Source organism: Chinchilla lanigera, unplaced genomic scaffold (assembly GCF_000276665.1).
Source record: "Chinchilla lanigera isolate Chin_1 unplaced genomic scaffold, ChiLan1.0 scaffold00067, whole genome shotgun sequence".
NCBI lineage: Eukaryota > Metazoa > Chordata > Mammalia > Rodentia > Chinchillidae > Chinchilla > Chinchilla lanigera.
In genome coordinates, this window is record NW_004955468.1 from 1716293 (window position 1) to 1731629 (window position 15337).

The 15337-nt window shown below is 36.9% G+C and overlaps 1 protein-coding gene and 1 long non-coding RNA gene across 2 annotated transcripts in view; both read left to right on the forward strand.

Annotated features, from left to right (window-relative positions):
* LOC102027163 (zinc finger protein 850-like) overlaps window positions 1-15337 on the forward strand; it is a 124580-nt gene that overhangs the window by 92337 nt on the left and 16906 nt on the right.
* Window positions 3910-4550, forward strand: LOC106150214. The gene is made up of 2 exons (XR_001236882.1): window positions 3910-3950; window positions 4104-4550. It is a non-coding gene; the product is annotated as an uncharacterized LOC106150214 (long non-coding RNA).

Genomic DNA, 15337 nt, shown 5'->3' on the forward strand with positions numbered 1-15337 from the left:
CCTTCTGTGGTAGGCTGTTGGGGTATCCTGGGGTGAAAAGGCCTTTGGTACCTGGGCTGGAATCTGGATGGTGGCACCCACTCATCTCCCTGCTGTTGGTCCCTCTATAGTGGTGATAACAAACCTTTTAGAGACCTACTGCCAAACTGCAACCAAAATCCACTTATTTATTGCAAAGCAACAATACTGCAATTAACCCAGAATACTGAGGTATTAGTTTAGAAAAAACAACTCTATATTAACATATTTTGTCTTAAAAATGCAGTAACACTCATGCCATAGTTTCACCACCACTGTCTTATAGTATATTGCTGTTTCTCCAGTAACCTTTAAAGGTTTGTCTGGGAGATAAAGGATGGAATAGGTCCTCTCAATGTTCCATAAATTCAGTAACATTTTTGTTTTTCATCCCCATAACGTTAGGCTCTGCTATTTTTGAAGTCTTAGCTGAAAGGGAAGAAAACTTCCAGTAGGGGGTCAGAGATATAGCTCAGTGGCACAAGTGCCTGCCTGGCACGTGCAAGGTCCTGAGTTCGATTCCCAGTACCCAAAAAACAAAAAAATCCCAGTAGGGATTCAGATGACTCCAGTGACCTTGCAACTGAATCTGCCATGTTGCCATTGGGAGCACTTAATGTTGCTGACAAAGAGACAAAGATATCAAAGTCTGACATCTACAGAATGTCACCTGATTATCATAAAGACATATATTTACAATATAGAATAATTCTATGGGATAATTTTAGTATTGCCATGTCTGCCAGTAAACATTAATGGCTTCCTATAGCAACTCCAAAGTGGAAGGGTGAATAGCTCATGTTCTCATAGAATTAAGGGTTTTTTACCAACCCTACTGGTAGGATGTCAGCTGAAAGTACAGTAAAATGTTAGTGGTAGAGTCTAGACAGTGGGCACATGGTGTTCACTGTAATAGATTTTTAGCTTTTTTTGTGATTAAGTTTTCATAATAGAATAGAACCAAAGGAAAAAAAAAGGAGAAAGAGGAAATACAATCTGAAGTTTATTAGAAAAGGGAATATGATCATAGGCTTTCTGAGGGAGGTATTAAATGTGAGTTAGTCATGATTTGCAAAAAGGGAACTATAGCTGCTCTGCATATTTTTATCTCTGATCTGTAATTCAAATTACAAATTCCCTCCACTGACAGAATCATAATTTGATTTGGCATTTTGTGGAGGTGATGCAAACAAGAAGTAGAACCTAGTTGAAGGGACTGGATCTTTGGGGAATGTATGCAGTTCCAAACCTCTTTCAGTAGATCTGTCCCCTCTCTCTGCTTCCCAACTGCTATGTGGTGGGCAAGTTTCTTACACCATAACTTTTTGCCATGAAGTTCTGCCTCCCCTCAAGCTCACAGCATTAGAACTAGCTAACCATGGAATAAATCCTCTGAAACTGAAACAGTTCTTTTCTTTGTATGGTTTTTCTCAGGTACTGTATTTGGTCACAGAGATGAAAAGCTGACCAACATTAGTACCAAGATTGCAGACAGAAGAAACTGAGAAAGTATTGAACTCAGATAAAGGCTTAAATATTCTAGGTAAATATCTGGTATCTTATTATTCCTTCATTAAATATTGGGCTCATGTATTGTATATTTTTATCATGTACATTCTTGAGTGAAATTTTTCTGTAATTCATTGTTTAAGAGTTAACTGTGGGACCCAGTGGTCTCTCAGTGGTCCCCAGTAGAAAACAAGAGGATTTAGAAAATAGAGACAATGCTAGGGTCAGGTGGAGTGATCTCTTACCTGATGGGCAAGAGGACTGAACTACAATAGCAGGAGCATTTATTTATACCCTTGCAAAGTTAGTATCACAGAGGTCATGTTGCGTAGCAACTAATGACTGTAACTGTCTAGGCAGGATGTTTTTCTCAAGAGGTAGCTTGACTGCTTGAAGTACTCTGGCTCTGTCTTGCCCTCATACATATGACCAATTTCTAGTTCCAGCCACTCCCAACAGTTAACCTTAACTAGTTTTAAGAATTCCATTAGCATAAGCAAAGAAATTTCTATCAGATATTCTGTTCCTTCAGGGTGTAGAATTATCTTGTTTCACATGCTTTGTGATCCAAAATAAACCTCTTCTCCTTTACATTGTCTTTGTTGAGCGTTGTGCCCATGGGACAAAATAGTGACTTAGACGCAACAGTATTTTTAAAATACTCTCTGAATATATAAATCTCCTTTTCTCCTTTCTTATCATAAGACAGGACCATTACTAAAACTGATCATTTCTGCAAAGAAACACTTTATATAAAACCTTATACACTGTTTTGTATTCCATGAGTTATGCTTATTTTCATTAGGCATTTCCATCTATTCATTTGGGGCATTTATTTTAGTTTTTTGAGGTACCAGGGAATGAACCTAGGGCCTGGGCATGCTACGCAAGTATCTACTACTGAGCCCTAGTGATTTGTTTGTTTTATACTAGGGCTTGAACCCAGGTCCTTGTACATTCTAACCATGTACTTTATCACTTGGTGACATCCCTAACCCCAGGGTATTTATTCTTACCAAATTTGTTGAATAATCATTATTTAATTCAAAAAATACTTTAAGATCCTACAGTATTATACATTGTCCTGAGTGCTGGTGTTACAGGGGTGAAAAGAAGCAATCTACCTTCAACCTTCTGAGTTTTATACATAGGGCAGTTTTTATTGAGAACTTTTTTTTTTTGTCTTTGTGAGACAGGGTTTCACTATGCAGTTCAGGCTAGCCTCAAACTCACTTTGTAGCACAGGCTGGCCTCAAATTCACAGCAATCCTTCTGTCTCAGCCTCCCAAGTGCTGGGATTACAGGCAGGCGCCACCATGCCTGGTGCTATTGAGAATTGTTTTGGTAACATTTACAGGATGTGAAATACATGGTTCTCATTTCACTATCATACACTGTCTGTAATTTCACTTTTTATTTATTCTTTAAACCAAGAATTGCTAATATAGGTAGTAATAAATTTCTAAGATGTTAAAATTCACTTAGCTATTCATTTACGGATTTCTGAATTTTGTGGTAAAAAGTTGATTATATGACATTTGGCTTTGGAAATTTGAAACAAATTATTCCAAATATCTTTTTTAATTTTAATTTTAAAGAGAAAAGAGCAAAAACAAAATAACAAAAACAAAGACAAAAACTATAAAAATAATACAGAATTTCAAAACAAGATGATAGGAAATCAACAATGGTTGTATTATTTATTGTTATCTTCAAAGTAGTTGCTCAGAGTATTGGGTATAGGTATGCAAGATTGATCAAACAATTCAATATTAACTATTCCTTTCAATAAACCAATAGAAATTAGTAGTATCATTATTTTAGCTATCGTATATATATATACACACACACATACACACACACACACACACACATATCCCTTTCTCCTTTCTTCTTATCATCATCCCAGTTGTTTTTCCTATTAAGCAGTTTCTTTCCCTTTCACAATATCTATTGTACCTTTCAGTTTTATTTACTCTTTCAGGTTCTTATACTAGGGAGACAATACAGTGTGTACACATGTGGGTTTGGTTTATGCTTATGAGTATGGTCTCTAGTTGCATTCATTCACCTATAAAAGCCTCGAGTTTATCTTTCTTTATAGCTAAGTAATATACCATTTTATAAAAATATCACATTTTTCTTTTCCACTCCTCAGTTGATGGGCATTTGGATTGTTCTCAAAATTTTGCTACAACAAATTGTCTGCTATGAACATGGGTGCACATATATTGCTGTGGTATGATGTTTTTAATTCTTCTGGGAAAATACCAGAAGAGGAATGGCTGGTTTAAATGGGACCTCTAATCCTAATTTTTTGAGGACTCTCCAGACTGATTTCCAAAGCTGTTGCACCAGTCTACATTGCCACCAAGAGTGGAGAAGAGTTCATCTGGAACCAGAACAGACCTAGAATAGCAAAGGTATTCCAAATATTCAAGAACTCCACATTCACCAAGACTTATTTTGTAGTTTGAATCTTTTGATGTAGCATATGGAATTAATATTTATCAAGGGTTTCTAATCTTCACTATATTTTTCATATTTATCTTTCTTCAAACAACATTCTGTTGCAGTGAAGCAGAGATACTATATATATGTCAGGCCTGACCTGAGAAAGACCTTCCCAATAAAACGTGCTGCCCTCTACAAACAACAGGAATCCAGGCTGCCCTCAGAAAACAATAATTATTGGCCATAAAGAAATTAAGGACTGGACCTTTAGTGTCCCTGACTCCAGAAGACCTCCATGTGCCTGTGCTGATCATCCTTAAAGCTTTTTTTTTTTCTGGTGGTGCTGGGGATTGAACCCAGAGCCTTGTGCATCCAAAGAAAGAACTCTACCACTGGGCCACAACCGCAGCCCATCCTTGCTACTTTGACCTCAAATATTCCATCCTGATTCCTTGAGACTACAATCCCAAACCCTATACATATGTAGCCTCCCCTGCAGATATTCACTGATATCACTCTGATTTCAGCCTGCCTTTATATAAACAGAATTAAATCTAGTCTTTCACACAGTCATGGTCTCTAGGTGTTTCTTCATGCACCATTAATTAACAATACACATATATACAATAAGTCCCTGATTGATTGATTGTTTTTAAGAGCAGAATATATTTATTGAGGAAAAGAAAGCTCTGTCCGAGAGAGGGACAGAAGGGAACCTGAGTGCACTGCCAAGGAACCTGCCTTTTCTAGGGATTTTTATAAAGCAAAACCACAAGGTGAGACAGGTCCAAGGTAGGAAACACGGGAGCTTACATGGTAGACATGAGTGACAAAACTATGGTCAGCCAATAAGATTACAAGTATAATTGTTCAGGCAAAATTGATTAAATCAGGATCAAATGGGGAAGCGAGTCAAGTAGCAAGTGGACATGAATGCATAATGGAGGCCTTTCCTGTAGGGGTTGGGTAAGTCCCTGATTTATGAGTGAGTTCCATTCTGGGAGTATGTTTGTAAGTCAAATTCATTAGTAATTCAACAAAGTGAGTCTTATACAGTGTTCCCATGAATCTTACACAGTATGCCCCTGAAAGTTCGCAACTAGAATGTTTTTAAACCAGGGACTTACTATATGCAGTATATATTTGGAGGGTAGTACTGAAGATGGAACCCAGGGCCTTCACACTGAGTTACATTTCCAGCTCTTTTTTACCTTTTATTTTGAGAAGCAATCTTGCAACTAAGTTGCTCAGGCCAGGTTTGAACTTGCAATTCTTTTGCCTCAGCGTCTCAATGTCTTGGGATTACAGGCATGTGCTACCACACCTAGCACATCATTACATTCTTAAGGTCTTCCACTCATAGAAATGACTTCATACCAACACAAATGACATAAAATATTTAAGTCTTAAACTCACTTAACTTTTATAACCTAATGAATATGCGAACAGATAAGTTACTTTCTAATCAGTATAGAGGTAGGATCTTGAGAAACACAGACATGCAAACAAATTGAATGAGACTTCAACGCTTTTCCAATTTAAATATGTAACACAGCATTAGCCTCTTGTGTGAGACTTTGGAAATGCAGCAAGATTTTGACAGTAATGGAAAGTTTATGAATTAAATATTATGAATTAAATATAAATTCTTCATGTAAAACAGGTCTCTGATGAGAATGTGATGAAAATAATTCAAAAAGAATTCATGCTATCATCTCATTTACAGTTTTATTCTGATAATCTATACCTGATGACCAATCAGTAAATTCCCTCCTAAATTAATATAAGTTGCACTATGAGTTGTATGATGATGAATGTATTGTCAAAAGACCTTCAAATATTAAGTTTCTCAAAAGAATCAAGTGATTTCAATTAATGAATCATAAGTAAGGCCTTTGCAATGTTTTTATATCATAAATTTCACTGTAGTGAATTAAAGTGATAGCTCCAAGAAAAATCTCATCTGGACATCTTTTATATAGTTATAGCATTTCTCAACAGTATAAATAGTCTGGTGTTAGGGCTGGGGATTTAGCTCAGCGGCACAGTGCCTGCCTGGTAGGTGCAAGGTCATGAGTTAGATTTCTGGTACCAGAAAAGAACCAAAAAATTAAAAAATAAATAGTCTGGTGTTGAGCAGATTTTGAGCCATGACTTCAGATGTTCCAAGTCTGTTCCTTCACAGATTGTCACCATTGTGAATTTTCTGTTCAGTGAAATATGTATGGTGACTAAAGATGTAGCCATTCTTCTTACATTCATAAGGTTCTGATCAGTGTGTTTTCTATGTCACATAAGAATTTCCCGCATTATTTACATATGTAAAGTTTATTGGCCAGTATACATTCTCTGATGTCTAGTAAGTTGTGAACACTGGAGAAAGGATTTTCCACATTCTTTACATTTATATGCTCTCTTTCAAGCATAGATTTTCTGATGTTGATTAAGTTCTGAACCATGAAAAAGGTCTTTCCACATTCTTTACATTCATAGTTTCTCATGAGTTGTCTCATGTCAAGCAAGATATGAGGCCCAAATAAAAGTCTTCCCACACTTCTTACATTTATAATGTTTCTATTGAGCATGAATTTGTTGATGTTGAGCAAGGTGTAAGATCGAGATGTACACTTTACCACATTTCTTACATTCATGGGGTTTCCTACCAACATGAACGTTCTGATGTCTGGTAAGATTTGCACTACGAATAAAGGCTTTACCACATTCCTTGCATTCATGTTATTTCTCACCACTATGAATTTTCTGATGTTTGGTCAGGTGCAAGAGAAGATTAAAAGCTTTCCCACACTCCTTACATTCATAAGGTTTTTCACCTATGTGAATCCTGACATTTAATTAGATGTGAATACTGAGTAAAGGACTTTCTACATTCATTAGAATCATCAGGCTTTTCACCAGTATGAATTCTCCAATGTTGACTAAGGCCTGACTCAAAACAAAAGGTCTTCCCACATTCCTTGCATTTGTAAGATTTATCACCAGTCTGAATTTTCTTATGGACACTAACTTGTAAATGAAACCTAAAGGCCTTCTCACATTCTTTACATTCATGAGTTTTCACCAGTATGAATTTGTTTATGGACACTAACTTGTGAATGAAACCTAAAGGCTTTCCCATATTCCTTACATTTAAAAGGTTTCTCCCCAGTATGAATTCTCTTAGGACCAGTTAGGTTTGAGTAAAATCTAAAAGCCTTGCCACATTCTTTATATTCATATCTTTTCTTACTAGTGTGGATTGTTTCATATTGAGTAAATTTTGAATTGGGAAGAAAGGTCATTTGATATTCCTTATCTTCATAGCATTTGCCACCAGTGTGAATTAACTCAGGTTGATTAGGGTCTGAGCCAGAACTAAAGGCTTTTTAATATTCTTCAAATGCACTTGGTTTTTTTCCTGTATTGAGTCTCTAGTGTTGATTAAAAGCTGTGTGTTGGTTTAAAGTAGGCATTTTTTTCATAGGAGACTTATCACCTGCTTGAAAGTAGTCTTCCTGATTTTTATGTTGTGTTTGCAACTGTCCTTTGTTGTCTTCATCATCTCTCAAACATAAACCTTCAAGGGTGTGATTTCTACAAATTTCTATTATTTCCCATTGGGATAATTCTCTTTCCAAAGTGATTGTTCTGGGTGATAAGTTTCTGATCTGATACCCAGACTGTGTGTCTGAGAGAAAGGTAAACTTTCAGTGTTTATACATAATGTAGCCCCTAAAGTAAAATACACAAAAAGTGAATGGCTTAAAAAAAGAAAAACCCTAATTCTGGGTAATATGAAAAAAGGCAAAAAAAAAAATTGAAAGATAATAAAAGATGAGTCAGATGATGAGAGACTTAAAGTTTTGTTTTTATGTTATTCATCTGGCCAATAAAAATGATTGGCCAGGTACCAACAAAATAAAAAATATAATAAGTTAAAGTCTTAAGGTTGTATTTCATTCACTATGGTATATAACCCTTAGTACATGTAGACATTTAAAAAAATAATTTTTGAATAAATACACTACAAGACAAAAAAAGGGGAGTGGGGAGATGGAGCATAGATAGCACTGAAAAACTAGAAATAGAACAAATAGGACAGCCTAATAATATAATAATAATGTAATATATCTCACTATCTAATCCCTTCCATCTGTACTGAAGGGATTACATATACTCTGTCCACATGACTTTCTGTGTAAACAGATGAAAACAAAGCAATTGAGGCTACCTTAGTCAGAGAAAATATGAAGATATGTGATCATAACTAATCAATCTTACATTTTGCCTGTGCACACGTATTTACCTTTTCTTATTTATTGCACTGTGCATAACTAATTTTTTAGCTGAGTAATTTTTTGTCACATAATCCCAATCAAAATGCTTTATTTATTCTTGATGTTAAAAAATTGGTCATTCTATGGAACCACTGAAACTTACTTGAATGTCCTTTTCCCTTCTATTCAAGGCCAATGAAAGTATCTTTAAAAATAGCTAAAAATTTGTAAGCACTATATCAGGTACTATGATGAATATCTCATAATCCGAAACTGAAAAAATAGGAAGGCTGGGAAGTAGCAATCTAATGCAGAGTTACCAAAATCCTAGGAACCCAAGAACACAGGATACAGTGTATACACATTGAAGGAGATAATTATGGGTGATGGTTTAGATAGGAAAACAGTTTATTAAATCAGGCAAAGGAGAATAAATTCAGCATGATCTAGGAATAAGTAGAACTATTACTCCACTGTGAATCATTTTTTGTATGCACTTAGGATTGAGTAAAAATATCATGTTCTTGTGTTACAAGCTTTTCGTGGGAGGCAGAGTATCTTGGGAGCTGAGCAAAGACTCTAGCAGTAACTGAATGTGTCGAAAGGCAGTTCAGACAGATGGTATAAGCAGTAATGAATTGCCGGGGAAAGTGGGCAGACCAAAGTTTCAAACTCTAATTCTGTTACTCAAACTATTTTCTAGTGGTGGGAAAATTACTGAGCTTGAATATCATAGGTTTCCTAAGAGGATTGGAAATAATACAGTGTTTCTATAAAGCACCTTCCACAGAATAAAGTGCCAAACAATTAGTAAAAGATCATTACCATCACCAGTAGAGAAAAATATGGAGAATATTGGGAATTAGACAAGCCAGGAATTGCCTTTTGTGATGCAGGGCTCTCCTGGGTTGTGCACCTTTAGTCCTTACTTCTCTTCTGCCACTTCCTCCTTTAATGTGGCCAGAACCCATGCTCACCTAGTATCCTGATTTTCACCAAAGCAGTGTAGTAAGTCTTCTCTCACTGTAGAGCCTATTATGCAGAAATTTATGGCTATGTTCCTGTCACAGAAAAGATTTAAAAATTTCTTAATGCATTACGTAGTCCATATTAACTCTTCTAAATCTAAAATGAAATAGGAAATCAGTAACGTTTGGTTAAAATAATGAGAATTATGAAAAAAATAATGAGAATTATGGAATTAAGGAAGTGTGCAGCAAGGAGAAAGTAGGTAAAGTTAAGAAAAATTCAAGAGATAATAGGTAAAAATGAAAAACAAAGGCACAATTTTCTTTGCAGGGCTTGTGGGGGATGAAGAAATTTATAAACACCTACATGAAAAAAGAGAGATGGAAAGGAATTGATTCAAGCAATCCACAAAGCAATAACCAGAGGAAAAAATGGTACTTTCCTTGTGATAACATAAAGGAAAACTGAGAGCATTGGAAGGGGGAGCTTTGTGAAGTGAAGTAAAAGTTCTTTTGGAAGAGGCTTGCTCCCTAGGACTCAGGCCTTTATTGAAGGTTCTTGCCCACTGAAAGAATATTGCAGAGCAGTATTTCAAGTGTTACTGCCTCATTTATCATCTGGGCTATTATTTATAATGATGGATGCTTGATGCCTGCTCAGCCTTCACTTACTTGGCCAAGGTTCTCTTGTCTCATCTCTCAGAAACATGCAGGGCTCTCACCCTTTCTCCAACAAGTAGAATACATCTGGCTGATAAATGCAAAGTCATGCCAGAAGATAAAACACAGAAAATGACCACATGGGTAAGGGTTCCAAAGATTACATCTGATCCTTTGATGATGATTACTATGAAGTTCAGGAAGCCCGAACTTTTTTTCCCAGAAACAGATGTCAGATTCATACAGACATATGAAAGACAATTTAATAATTGCCAATGAAGAAGGCAAGAATTTCTGTGGATACACTGTGAACCTTACCCACTGAAGTAAGATTGTTGTAGTTTTCCACCATTACAGCTCTGTACAAATTCTTTGGTTTGAGATCCAGGCACTCCCACTCCTTCTTAGAGAAATCTATAGCCACATCCCTGAATAAAATCAACTGCTACAGTGACAATGCCAAATAAATATTTTTTTGTTTTTTTTTGTTTTTGTTTTTTTCTGGGACCAGAAATTGAACTCACGACCTTGCGCTTGCCAGGCAGGCGCTGTGCTGCTGAGCTAAATCCCCAGCCCCAATCCCAAATAAACATTAACCATGATTTTTTAACTGAAACTCTTTTGCCGCAAGAGGAAAGGTTGTATTGCAGGGTATGGGACATAAAATGGACAAAATTTTACAGTTGCCTGTCTGTGGGACAGATGGAAATAACAGAAATAAGTGACTAAAGCCGAGTGCCTACAGGCTCATAAAAACTCTTATTGCTTAGTGACAAAATCCCTATGATCTTCACATAATAAATAGCAAGCCATTACATTAACAGCCTAAAGTAACAGACATCAGAGGATTTTCTGTGACATCACTGAGAAGTTACTCCAATCTGGTATGACTAACTCCAGATCTATTACAGGAGCAAAGTTGGGGGTTTTGTGAGCTGTTCATTTTATATTTGTTTTGTTTTATTTTGTTTTGAGAAAGGGTCTCACTCCGTAGTCCAGACTGGCCTTGAACGTACTCTGTAGCCTAGGCTGGCCTTGAACTCGTAGCAATCCTCTTGCCTCAGCCTCTCGACTGCTGGGATTACAGGCATGCGCCATCACACCTGGCCTATATTTACTTTTTTGCAGACGATACTTTGAGATGCATTTTCCATCAGGTTACATTGAAAGAGTTCTTGACAGATATGCTGCCTACGTGAATGTTATTTTCTGAGGAGAACTGATATGGTTTGAGGCGCTATACTAAGCAGCTGACAATCAGCACATGTTTTGTTAATGATATTAATCTCTCCCTAATTTTTGAGACAGAACTCAGCTCTCTGTGAACTCAGTATTCCTTTATAAATTCTAACAGCATCACACGATGCCACATAATGACATGAATACCAACCAAAGCCAGCTTCCATATTGACTAACTGAAACAGCCCATTCTGTGGAGTAAATAAAAGCTTTCGTGTAGTGTGATCCTTGAACAACTCAGTTCCATCTTATTAACTTACAATTTTGAAGAAAAATTCTGTAATATTCCCAGTATGGAAATAGACTTCTCTTTCTTCCTTGTCAGAAGAATTAGACATGGGAGACACTGAATGCCCTCATGGAAAGATCTGGAAATATTCAATGGAGAAAAGATGGACTCTGAGGGAAGGAACTAGACAGTTCCACATCCATAATTTACTACTCTGAAGTGACTCATATAAGTAGTTTAAAGATAACCATTAAAATATTCATATTATGTGATACCAATAGTGTATTTTTGCGTGTGTTTCCAATTCACATGATTTTGAATTCCAATAATTGACCAGTTTGTTTTTTGTGTTTTGTTTTGTTTTGTTTTGGTTTTTTTGCCTTTCACTCTTGGCGAAGCAGAGTCCTGAGAAAATACGATAGAAGGAAAGATTCATAACAGGCTTTCCTTACACATTTCAAAAGCACGAATGAGAAGAACATTTTCTTTTTTGTAGGAAGGTCAGAGGGAGTCTGAGAAAATCCTCGCCCTATCCCGAATAAGAAAGACTCAATTAATGCAGGGTGGGGTTTCACTCCAAATGGTTGTGTGACAATGATGACCTGGATCAGAATATGAGATAAAGCCATTGGAATTCCCAGAAATGTCTCCTATACCTGTATAAGCCATGTCTCCTATACCTGTATAACCCCAGGGTTATTTCAAGGGTAATGGATTTCTCCAACCCGGGAACCCACTATACTTGCATAGGGCTTTCCTTTACTGTACTTCAATGACAGTGTCTTTTTCTGCACTCCATGCCCAAGTGTTTATAACACCTACTGACTCATACTTACCCAAAGCATCCAAGAAGGGCCACACCACAAAAATAAAGGTAATTTTTGAGGTTAAATAATCCTGACTAGATTCACCATACATTCAGTGGTATAATTGATATACACAGATTTACTAGTGTTTACTGGGGCACAAACAGACTTGTGCACATGGAGTATTTAGCCAAGCTGCACTACCAGTTCCCATTAATCTTAAGGCCCCAGCACTCTCTTCTTTCTTTCTGCATTCTTGCATCATCCTTGCAGCCTCTTCATTCAGTATAGTCTTGAAGAAAGTGAGAATATGGCTCTGATAATTCCTTCCCACTCTAGGATGACAAGAAACATACTGACTGAGCAATATTATGTATGAGTATTTTGTGTATCTTTATTTTACTGAGAAATATGGAAAAGTTAAGCATAACAAAAGTAAATAAAATAGCATGATAAATGTCCAGATATATTAGTGATCAGTGTGCATATATGTACACTAAGCTTTATGCTCAAGCCACCTGTTAAAAATCAGCTATCCTAATTTGAAACATAAGATAATTGGTCACTTTCTCAAATTCATTATTAAGAGATAGCGTATATTTGTTGTACCCAAAGCACATGCACTTTGCATATTGTTTCTCATCACTCTTTGGATTTCAGCGTTTCTCATTTGGTTGAATGAATTATTTGGGTGCTGCCCTATGGAACATAACATGCTCTCTGCCCCCTGTTTTACTAACACTGAGTAGCAGGGTATCTTTTGATGAATTGAATTCTAAGACTGAAGTAAGGTTGGGCTTCAGTGAGTAGTCAGTTTGGCTGAGGAACAACTTTCAGTAAAAAGTATTTAAAAGTATTTCCCTGAGCTGGGAATGTTGGCATATATCTGTAACTGTAGCACTCAGGAAGCTGAGGGAGAAGAATCAGATACATAAGCCCAGCCTAGGCAATTTAGTGAGATCCTATCTCAAAATATAAAAAAATATAAAAATGATCTGGGGATATAGCACACCATGAAGACAATGAATTTAATCTGCAGTACCATTTTTAAAAACTACATATATATTCTTTCAAGAATGCCCTTCTTATCAACCTCCATTCCAGTGCTGAACAGAAATTGCAAAAGTAGACATCTCTGACAGAAGGAAAAACAGCCAGTCTTTCTCCATTAAATATAATATTAGTTGTGGTGTTTCTCAGATGCCTTATCTCAGATTGTGGAAATTCTTTTACTCCTAGCTTTTAGCCTGTGGATTTGTTTATTTCACCATGAAAGAGTACTGGCTTTTTTTTCTGTCTCTTGAGATGACTGTGTTTTCTAATGGTATAATGCATTACATTAACTGATTTTTGGATGTTGAGTCATCATCTTTGCACTCATGGGATAAATCCTGCTCAGTCATGTTATATAATCCAGTTTTTTTCCTGTGTCACTAGATTTGGTGCCAGTACTTGGTTGAGGATTTCTGCACACATATTCTTATGAGATATTGTGCTGGTTAATCTTAATTGTCCACTTGAATGGACTAGAATTCCTGGAGAGGTGCCTCCATCATGGGGGCCCTATACTCATCAGTGGATTAATCCACTGATGTTCATAGGTGAAGTGCTGTTAGACTTTAAGTCACTGGAGGCAGCCTTTGGAGATTATATCTCTCCTTGGTGCCTTCTTCGCTCTGATTCCTGGCTGCCACGAAATAAGTAGCTTTGTTCCACGGTATCCTTCCACTATGGTGTTCCTGGCTTGGAGTCAGCGAACCATAGACTGAAATCTCTGAAACTGTGAGCTGAAATAAAACATCTCTTTTGGGTTGTATATGTCCCAGCAACAAGAAGACTGACTAATACAAATAACATATACAAATATGCTTTAATGGGTTTCAGTATCTAGGTAGTACTTCCTCATAAAATGAGCAAGAAGCCTGATTGTATTTTTTAATTGCAGAGTAGAAACGAGATGGATTCAGAGCTAAGAGTCTGAGTCTTCCTGAACCAATTTAGGTTCTGAAAGACAAAGTAGACCTAACTATTCCAGGGGGTCAAATTATATTTGCGCAGAAAAACAAAAAACTACCCTTGCTCACTTTCCTTTTTCATAAGAAACTACAAGTGACAATTATTTCAGGAAAATCTGTTTCATGCCATGAAAATAAAACTACAAACACTATGACTATATATATATACACACACACACACATATATATTATATATAATATGTTATATATTATATAATGTTATATATAACATTATATATATAATGTTATATATATATATAACATTTTGAACACTGTGCCAAAATTCACCTATGTACCAAAAAACTCACCAGAAGACATTCTAACATGAATAAAAAATAAAAAAAAATTCATGATTCAATTACAGGACTAAAGCAAGACCACATAGACAGATACCAGAGGTCAGAAAAGGGGCAGTGAGGGAGATGACCTAGCATGCTAGAAGCTGTTCGTTCATAGCACTGTAGTGATCTCCATGTGCATAGCCCCACACCAGCACCCACCTCCCAATGCCCCAGTCCACTCACACCTGTACTTGGCCAACAGGGTGCATTTGCTTCTAGGTCTTAGACCCGCTGTCATGATACTGAGGCCCCCTCAAATAGAGGTACTTTCCACAGGGATTTGCATCATCCCTCGTAGGTCTCAAATGCCCTCTCAGGGCACTGACAGGAAGTTGCACAGGGTGTATGGTCTCATGAAAATATAGTCCAGGGCCTGAAGATCCTTTCACAGACCAGAACCAAAGACCCTCACTTTGAAGCCTATCTTAGATTTCCATCGATGTGACAATACACCTCAGAATAATCTGTATTTAGGCTCAGAGTTTCAGTCCATGGTCTGCTGGTTTTTGGTCCTGTGGTGAGGCTGAATATTATGACAGGAGATGTGGAGGGAAACTGCTCCCTCCGGAGAGACTGGAAGCTAAAAGAAACCCCAGGCTAGCTGAATTTCTCCTTATGCCTTTGTCCCATTTGAGATCTCACCCTCCTGGATAGTGCCATCCTGAGGGAGGACAGTCCTTTAGTTTCCTGTCTCATATGCCAGTGCTCTAGGGAAACAACTTCATCCAGTCTGGAGATGGGAACATCTGTGTGAAAGTGATGCAAGATTTTCAAGAACTATCTCTCACTTGTGGCAGAGTGTAGGAAACTTGTTAGTCTCTCGC